The following is a 9706-nucleotide window of genomic DNA, read 5'->3' as shown; positions in this document are numbered from 1 at the left end:
ATCAACTCTATCTCCCGATCAATGTGGACAACCTCATCAAAGGTAGCACCAGACACCCTCTCTCTGGTCATAAGTACCCTCAACTAAAATGTGAGGCCATCAATGAACCTTCTGATCCTCTCCCTGTCTGTGTCAACTAACCAAACAACATGACAGGCTAACTAAGAAAATCTCCTCTTGTACTGCGTCACAGTCATGTCATCCTGATGCAACCCCTCAAACTGTCTGCGCAACTCCTCTCTGTGAGACTGCGACACATTCTTCTCCAAGAAGAGAAAGGAGAACTCCTACCACGTAAGTGGCGCTACACCTGTGAGCACCCAATTTTTGCCCTACATGAAAATAAATCCTAAAAATAGGCCAAAAATAATTTAATTGATTTTTAGGAATTTTTCTTTATTTAGTTGCATTTCATGCATTTTTAATATTTTAAAATCATAAAAAATCATAAAAATTGTCACGTTTAATTTTATGTCATCTTAGGTTCAATTTGTATATAGGAATTAATTTTATTAAGCAAAAAATCACAAAAAATGGTCATTTTTACATATTTGGATTTTTAGCCTTTAAAATTAGCATTTTCCCTTAGTTTTAAGTTAATTAGTCGTTTTAATGTTAAAAATAAATAAAGAATTTTAATAGATTGATTTAGGATTTTAATTGATTTAGAAAAAAATAAAAAAAAAATAGGAAGAACATATTTTTGGTCTTATTTCTTTTAAAATTGGGTCAATTCCTAAAGGCCCAAATTAATTTTAAACCCCGACCCAAATCCAATACCACTGCCGAAATACCCATTACCTTTTACCCTACCCCTTGCATATACAAACACAATTTAGAAACCAAAAAATCAAACCCCTAGATCAAAGGAGAGCAAAAACTGCGGATCTAAAAACCTCCCCCTCCCCCCCTCTCGTTCATAACCTTCTTCAGCAGAACACCAAAAAAAAACTCCTCCATTCCTTCTAAAATCACAAGAAAATAACAGGACTCTTCACTCAGAGAAGAAGAAGAAAGCTTTCCCTCCTTTCCGTCTCATCTTACTCGTCTTTCCTTGTTTGTGACAAATTGCGGATCTAGCTAGAAGTGACATTAAATCCGGCAATCCATGGAGGATCTAGTCAAACTCCAAGAGATGAAACGAAAACTGAAAATAAAGGATTTGAAGGCTATTTGAATTTCTGCTCTCTTATTTTCAATTTTTCTGAAATTTTTGAGTGACATTTGGGTTGTAGAAGTGTGGTTGGGTCACTAAATCTGTTGCTGTTATGTTGCTAGGTTTCCTCTCATTATTTCAGAAGCTTGTTTGTGGTGTTTTCTTCATTTAATTCCGGCTTGGTTAGGTATGTACACATCTGCCCGAAATCTTCTTTTGAATACGAATGAATAGTCGAATTGTTGACTCTATGAATATGTTTGATTCTTCGTATTCTTCTAGTCGGATTGTTGGTTAATTTCCGTTGTCATCAATTCTGTTTTTGTGATAATTTTGACTGTTGAATTATATGTAAATTTGTTTTGTCGACTAAATCTATCCGATTTTGTAGTGAATAGCTAAAATCTCAGTTGAAATCACAATCACCTAGCTAAGTACGCACTGCTGGGGCCTCTGTTTGTGATTATTGCACTGAAGAGCCAAATTTGATTTTTTTTTAATGATGTAATGGCTAATGATTCTGAATTGTTTTCCCATTTTATTGATTAATTCTGAACATGCAAGCTCAACTCTGCTCTATTGCAAATATTCATGATGTATTAATTTTTAGTATATAGATCTAGATTTTCCTTATTCAACTTCACGTGACTCATCCCATTTGGTGGTCGATTGGCGTGAATGGAAAGAATCTTTTCTGCAAATTTTTGTGTGTGAAGACATTTGGTTGAGTGTTTTAATTGAGTATTAAATAACCATAAGAGTTACTGCAATTTCGCACGTATATAGAGCCATATGATCTTGAATGTGTTTGTGTAACTTGTAAAATCAGGTTATCACTCCTTTTAAATTGTTCTTAGCTACAATTTTGGCATAGTGAAGCTTAATTGGTTGTTAAGTTTACTTCTTCCATAACTTTGGCCTCACAATAATCTCAAACTTAAAAATAGAAAAATAACCTTGAACATCGTAGCTTGCTTTAGACGCGATTAATAAATCGTCGTGGCTATGGGTACGATTCCCGTGGCATAGTCATGATACCTAATTCTCAAATTCGGGTGTGCATTTCATGTGACCCGATTATAATAACTTCGAATAATAAAACCTTGTTTAAATAATTTGAGGTGTGCCATGCCAAATAAACCCCTAAGCCCATGGCCCTCACAAAACTAGTTAGCTTTATATAGAAAATTTAAGGTGTGCCATTTTCATTAAATAACCCATGGTCCTCATATAATGAATACTAACTCTTTGAAAATCGGGGTGTGCCATCAATTGAACTTTCCATGGCCCTCACAAATGTAGTTATTAATTCGAACTTTCGTATTTGCTTTAGGCGCGTTCCATAAATTGATTTTCTTTTATTTATTAAATTTGGGTGTACATTTCATTTGATCCAATTTCAATTCTTTACAATGTTAAATAAAATGTGTCGCGAACCGCGGGTGCATTTCATGTGGCGTGGTTCAAGACATGTTTAAATAACGTTGAATCTTCTTAAAAGCGTTTTAAAATAATTAAAAGCGGTTAATAAACTAAAAATGCACAATATGTTAAAACATGTAGTTAATCAGATAATAGGCCAATTATAATAGTTTAAGCGACAGTGATAGAACCACGAAACCCGGGAATGTCTAACACCTTCTCCCAGGTTAACAGAATTCCTTACGTAGAATTTCTGGTTCGCAGACTTCAAAAGGAAAGTCGAATTTCCTCGATTTGGGATTTTAAAATAAACCGGTGACTTGGGACACCAATTAAAATATTCCAAGTGGCGACTCTGAAGAATTAAATAAATAATCTCATTTCGAATAATGTCACTTAAATTGGAAAAACTCTCTTATACTCCCTCTCGGGTGTGTAAAAAAGGAGGCGTGACAACACCAACCGGACTAAGCCTCTCATACGCTTCTCACCAGGTAAAGGCAGCTCCAGTGAACTGAAAAGTAGTGAACGAGACCCCACTAGTCTCCAGAATACCTGTTGTACGGAGAATCCTCTGATATTTATCTAAGAAACCCTGGTCATCCTCGCCCTTCGCATTGCTGAAAGTAGGAGGCTGGAGCCTCCCAAACCTCTCCAACCTACGCTGCTCATCATCAGGCATGACTGAAACCATATAGTCTTGAGCAGCTACAACTGGCTGGGCTGATGGTGCCCCCGGTGTCTGGAGTTTTTGCACCACCTGCTCTAGTATGCAGGCGGTAGGAGTCTGAGTACCTCTCCCGGCCTGGGAAGTGGCTTTTGCAGCAAAAACTAAGACATCCTGAGCAAGACTGATGCACGCGGTCAGAATTTGAGCTAAGGCGTCCTGAAGGCCTGGGATCACGATGGGCACAGTTGGTGCTTGAGCTGGTCCCGCTGGTGCATCCACAATTGGGACCTGATCCTGAACTAGGGCAACTAGTGGATCTGCAGGTGCTGCCCTAGCTATTGTGCAGGCTACACCTCTGCCCCTACCATGGCTTCTACCGCGACCTCGACCTCTCGCGGCCCCAACTGGTGGCACTGGTGGCTGTCCGTCTTGTCCAGTAGCACGTGATCTCACGATCTGTGAGAGAATAAAACAATAGAAGTTTAGGTACCAGTATCAACAGATTCACACGATGAGAATTCAAGAATGTTAAGTTTCCTAAGAGTTCTGCAGCCTCTCGAAGATAAGTACAAACGTCTCCGTACCGATCCGCAAGACTTTACTAAACTCGTTCATGACTCTTGAGACCTATGTAACCTAGGCTTTAAAACCAACTTATCACGACCTAAAATCAACCATCGTGATGGCGCCTATCGCGAAACTAGGCCAGCCTCAACTCAACAATCCAACACAGTAAAATAACCTTAAAAATAATGACGGAAGCAATTAACATAAAAGAAACCTTTTTGAAAACATAACAAATCCCAAAGTGCGATACAATCCAGCCCAAAACCGGGGTGTCACTGAGTACATGAGCGTCTATTCGGAATACAATCCACTACAGAGTCTAAAGAAAACAACTGAAAATACATCAAATAATAAAAAAAAAGAGTCAAGGCCTGCGAACGCTGTGCAGCTACCTTGATAGTCTCCAGACTTTGGGGCCTCAATAAGCAACCGTCACCGTGAATAGAGTCGCATGGATTTGCACACGAAGTGCAGAGAGTAACGTAAATACACCAACGTAGTAAGTAACAAGTCAAAACGTTGGACTAAAAGGTAGTGACAAACTCAACCACAACAGATATAATAGAAACAAATGTGCAGAAATGTAGGCATGCTTTCAAGTTAAATAGACAGCTCAAAGCAATAAAGTAAATAGAGATCTGGAAAGTTTAAGGTATATAACTCAACTATCCCTACATGCCAATGCACATACTGTATGAAATGCACCATGTGCTCCCACTCTCAAGTTCTCAACCACTCGGTACTATATATGGTCATCCGGACCAGGGAAGACCCATCCCGGAACATATACAACACTGACTATAAGTCACCCAGTACCGAGGAAAAGGGAAATCCAACCATGTGGAGAAGATCCATCTCCAGGTATCAAGTACTTCAGACAAGATCTATGTCCAGGGAAATTCATCCCTCAATAATACCATTCGCACTCACTGGGGTGTGTTACAGACTTCAGAGGGGCTCCTATAGCCCAAACGCTATCACCAATCAATATAATTACTACGACGTACAACCCGATCCCATAACTGTCACTTATAATCAGGCTCTCAGCCTCATTCAGTCATCAATCTCTCTAGTCTCACCACGGGCTCACAATGTCATGAAACTAACCAGGAATAATGATATGATGAATCAATAAATAATTGAAACTGAGATATAATATAAAATGCATGAACATGACTGAGTACGGAATATCAATGGAAATAGTGAGATGACAGTAAGAAACGACTATTAAGGGTCCCAACAATACCAGTATAAAGCCTAAACATGATATCTAGTATGATTTACAGCTCAATTACTTTATCACATGATGAAAATATGGATATCAACATGATAGAGTCACTAAACGGTGCCATGGAATCACCCAGGTCACAATTCTCGCAGTGCACGTGCGGCGCCCGTCACTTGGCATGTCTGTCACCTCAATACCAATTACATAACACATAATTTGGGGTTTCGAACCCTCAGAACCAAGTTTGAAAGCGTTACTTACCTCGAACCAAGCAAAATCCTACTCCACAATGCCCTTGCCTCTAAAATCGGCCTCCAAACATCCCGAATCTAGCCACAAGTAATACAATACAATCAATATAGGCTAAAGGGATCAATTCCACAAGAAAACTACCAAATTAGAGTCAAAATCCGAAATCGACTCAAACCCGACCCCCGGGCCCACGTCTCGAAATTTGACAAAAGTTACAAAATCCAAAAGCCCATTCACTCACGAGTCTAACCATACCAAATTTATCAAAATTCGAAATCATTTGGTCACCCAAATCCCCAAAACCCACTCTCCAATTCTCAAGCCCTAATCTCCCAAATTTCACCTCAAAAACTCACCGACTAGGTGGGAAATCAGTGGGGAAACAAAATTTGTGATCCAAAGCGAGTTCAAGAAGCTTACCTCAATAATCCCCTCGAAAATCTCCTCCAAAATTGCCTAAGCCTGAGTCTCAAATATGGAAATAAGATCAAAATCGTGAACCCTCGCCTTTTAAGCTTCTGCCCAAACTTTTCGCACCTGTGGGCCCTCTGTCGCATCTGCGATGTCGCACCTGCTAAAATACCATCACAGGTGCGGATTCCACTTAAAATTCTAGGCTCTGCTCCTGCGGCTGCAAAACTGCATCTACAACTACCGCAGGTGCGGAAATCCATCGCACCTGCGACTCCCTTTCGCACTTGCACCCAGCTGCCCTCTTCTGTGATCCTCGCAGGTGCGGGAACATCTTCGCACCTGTGACTTCTTCCCAGCTCGTCCTTGGCAGCTTCTACGGCTCCTCCTTCGCTTCTACAGGCTCGCACCTGCGGTTCCCACTCCGCAGGTGCAGTTACACCAGTAGCAGCAACACTTCAGCTATAATTTCTCAACTTAAATCAAGTCGTCAACCACCCGAAATCACCCCCAGGCCCTCGGGACCACAACCAAACATACCAACAAGTCCTATAACCCGATACGAACTTAGTCGAACCATAGAATCACTCCCAAATAACACCAAAACACCAAATTACACCCGGATTCAAGCCTAAAGGACTTCTAAACTTTCGAATTCCACAAACGACGTTGAAACCTACCAAACCATGTCTGATTGAGCTCAAATTTTGCACACAAGTCAAAAATCACACCACAAACCTACTCCAACTTCCGGAAATCCAAACCAACTCCGATATCAAAATTTCCACTACCGGCCAAAATGCCAAAATTCTAACTTTCGCTAATTCAAGCCAAATTCTACTATAGACTTCCAAATCACATTCCGGACGCGCTCCTAAGTCCAAAATCACCTAACAGAGCTACCGAAACCATCAAATTCAAATCCAAAGTTATTTATACATAAGTCAACATCCAGTCAACTTTTTCAACTTAAGCTTTCAATTAAGAGACTATGTGTCTCAATTCACTCAGAAACCACTCCTGACCCAAACCAACTAACCCAGTATATCATAATATAACTATAGAACACAAAAGAAGCAGGAAATATGGGAACGAGACTACAACTCTCGAAATGACCGGCTGGTTCGTTACAAAATATCCACAGAAGATATTTCTACGGTTTCATTACAATTCCAACTTTTTGTAATTCAGTTGATATCTTATATTTGTTGAATATTATAACAAAAAAAATTTAATTTGATTTAATTATAAATGTTACTTATCACGTCACCTTTTCTTGGAAACTGTTGAACAAGAATTTTCAGTCAAGTTTTACTATTAGAGGGAAGGGAAAATTGAGTACATATTCATGGCGACAAGAAAGTCGCAACTAAAAATATATTCGTCGTGGCAATTTTTGCCTAGTCGCCACCAAAACCTTGCTAATTTTTGCATGACTAAAACATTATGTATATGGTTAAAATTGGGCCCACTTGATTTTACTGATTGACTGAGACCAGGGGGATGTATTGAGGATCAGCCCCATAGCATATATGGCCGAGATATGAGGATAAGGCATCGAGTTCGGGATTCGAGGTACCTAGCAAAATCGAAACCAGTAATGATTGAGGTCGGAGGGGACAAACATCGTGCAAGACCGAAGATAGCATAATAACGGAAAGGAGAGATATTCGTGATTGGTCGAAGATCATGGCGAAAATCTCGGAACAGATCAAATCAAGGGCGGTTGTTTAGCTAATCATGGGATTTACTTCTGTAATTAGAATTGTACCATAGATAGGATTCTTCTACTATATAAAGGGGGTTCTAATCATTTTGTAACCACCTTACATTCACGCATATAAAAGTAATATATTACATTTTATTCCTTGCAAGCTCTATTGTTCAGTTCATACTTTCATTAGCTTGTTCAGTTGGTTTGAGGGCAATTAGCTCGAGGGTCATAATCGTTCATCACATTGATTTGCTTTATTTTATTGTAATTTCTATCATTATTTCTTATATTTATCATTTTTTGCCAAGTGAAATCACATATCCTTAAAACCACTTATAAGTTTACTTGTTACCCAATTTTAAGGGTTAACAGTTTGGCGTCCACCGTGGGGCTAAGGATAATAGTGATTGCCTGGTGAAATTTCCGTAACACACATAATTTTACGCTTGTTATTTGAAGTGTCTTTGATTCCAAGATCCACATGTCAAACTCTCAAGTAGCACCCACACATACACAAACGATGGCATTGGTCTCCATGACAAGAATGATAACATAACCACCCCAGGAAACAGAGTACCTCCAGTCAACCCCGATGGAGCTCCGGTCGTGGATCCAATCAACGTCAGTTCTCACATTACCATTAATGGAAATTTGGGCGTCGATACTAAAAATAGCATCCGCAGGGATGCTCGAACAACCGATCAGAACGCACAGGGCGGTGAAGAAGGTGGGATTAGCCTTCGAATGATATTCAAAATGTTGCAGACCTAGAAAGCCATGATAACGCAACTCCAAAATTAGAATCGTGCATCGAGCAGGATCAAGCTCGATCCATCACAAGAAATTGTTCATAGAGTTGAATCAGTGGCGAAGAGATTGAATGGAGGAGAATCGGAGACCAATCCTGCTATCGTAAAAATGCTCGAGGAACTAGCAAACTGAATCGAGACAGGGGAAAAGAAGATCGAAGAAAATGATAAGAAAGTGAAAACTTATAACTCTAGGGTCGATCAAATCCTGGGGGCACCACTAGTATTGAAAGGACTTGATTCCAAAAAGTTTGTCCAAAAGCCTTTCCCCCTCGTGCAGATCCAAAGCCAATCCCAAAGAAGTTCCGTATGCCCAAGATTCTGAAGTATAACGGGACGACGGATCCAAATGAACACGTCACCTCATATACATGCGCCATCAAGGGAAATGACTTGGAAGATGACGAGATCGAATCCGTGTTGCTGAAGAAATTTGGGGAGACTCTATCAAAGGGTGCTATGATATGGTACCATAACTTACCATCTAAGTCTATTGATTTATTTTCTATGCTTGCATATGCTTTCGTAAAAGCACACGCCAAAGCCACTACGGTCGCTACCAGAAAGTCGTACCTCTTCAAGGTAAGACAGAAAGACAACGAAATGCTCAAGGAGTTTGTATCTCGATTCCAAATGGAGCAAATGGATTTGCCACCAGTCACCGACGATTGGGCTGTTCAAGCTTTTACTCAAGGTCTCTACGCTCAAAGTTTCGTAGCTTTACAGCAGTTGAAATCGAATTTGATCGAATATCCAGCTGTCACTTGAGGCGATGTACATAATCGGTATCAGTCGAAGATCAGGGTCGAGGATGATGAATTGAGGGCTTTGATCGGGTCGATTTATCCTAACAGGTCTATGTACAAAGTTAAAAGGTACGTCGATCGGGAACTGCTATCAAACAAAGATCAATATCAGCCATATGGCGGGGATCAGAGAAATAACGAGCCCGGGCGCAGCCCCGTTCGGAAAGATAGAAGGAATGATCGGGGTTAGAGCTCCTGAGGGCTCATGAGCAAAAGTGCTTTCGATAGGGATGTCAGAACCGAAGAAGCACCTCGATTATTGTAATATAACTTCAACGTAGATGCTTCTAAAATAGTATTATCCATTGGATGTATCAAAGATACCAGGTGGCCTCGCCCTATGCAGACTGATCCGGCCCAGAGACATCCAAACCAAATATGCAAGTTCCATGGTACCCATGGCCATAAAACAAAAGATTGGAGGTAGCTAAGGGAGGAAGTAGCCCGATTGTTCAACGAGGGTCACCTTCGAGAATTCTTAAGTGATCGGGCCAAGAACCACTTTAAAAACAAGGATTTGAATAGACAGAACAAGCAGGAAAAGCCACAACACATGGTTCACACGATCGTTAGAGGGGTCGTCATTCCTCAGGGACTAGTATTTAAACCCACCAAGGTGACGATCACAAGGGGAAAATGGGCATGAGACTACTTACCAGAAGAGACCTTGT

The 9706-nt window shown here is 40.3% G+C and overlaps 1 long non-coding RNA gene across 1 annotated transcript; it reads left to right on the top strand.

Moving 5' to 3' along the window:
* The first annotated feature begins 829 nt into the window (after positions 1-829).
* Positions 830-1794, top strand: LOC107766148 (uncharacterized). Its single transcript, XR_001643603.2, has 2 exons — positions 830-1343; positions 1548-1794. It is a non-coding gene; the product is annotated as an uncharacterized LOC107766148 (long non-coding RNA).
* The last annotated feature ends 7912 nt before the right edge of the window (positions 1795-9706 follow it).

This window comes from Nicotiana tabacum, chromosome 9, assembly GCF_000715075.1.
Source record: "Nicotiana tabacum cultivar K326 chromosome 9, ASM71507v2, whole genome shotgun sequence".
NCBI classification, from domain to species: Eukaryota; Viridiplantae; Streptophyta; class Magnoliopsida; order Solanales; family Solanaceae; genus Nicotiana; species Nicotiana tabacum.
This window is presented reverse-complemented; position numbering and strand designations above follow the sequence as displayed.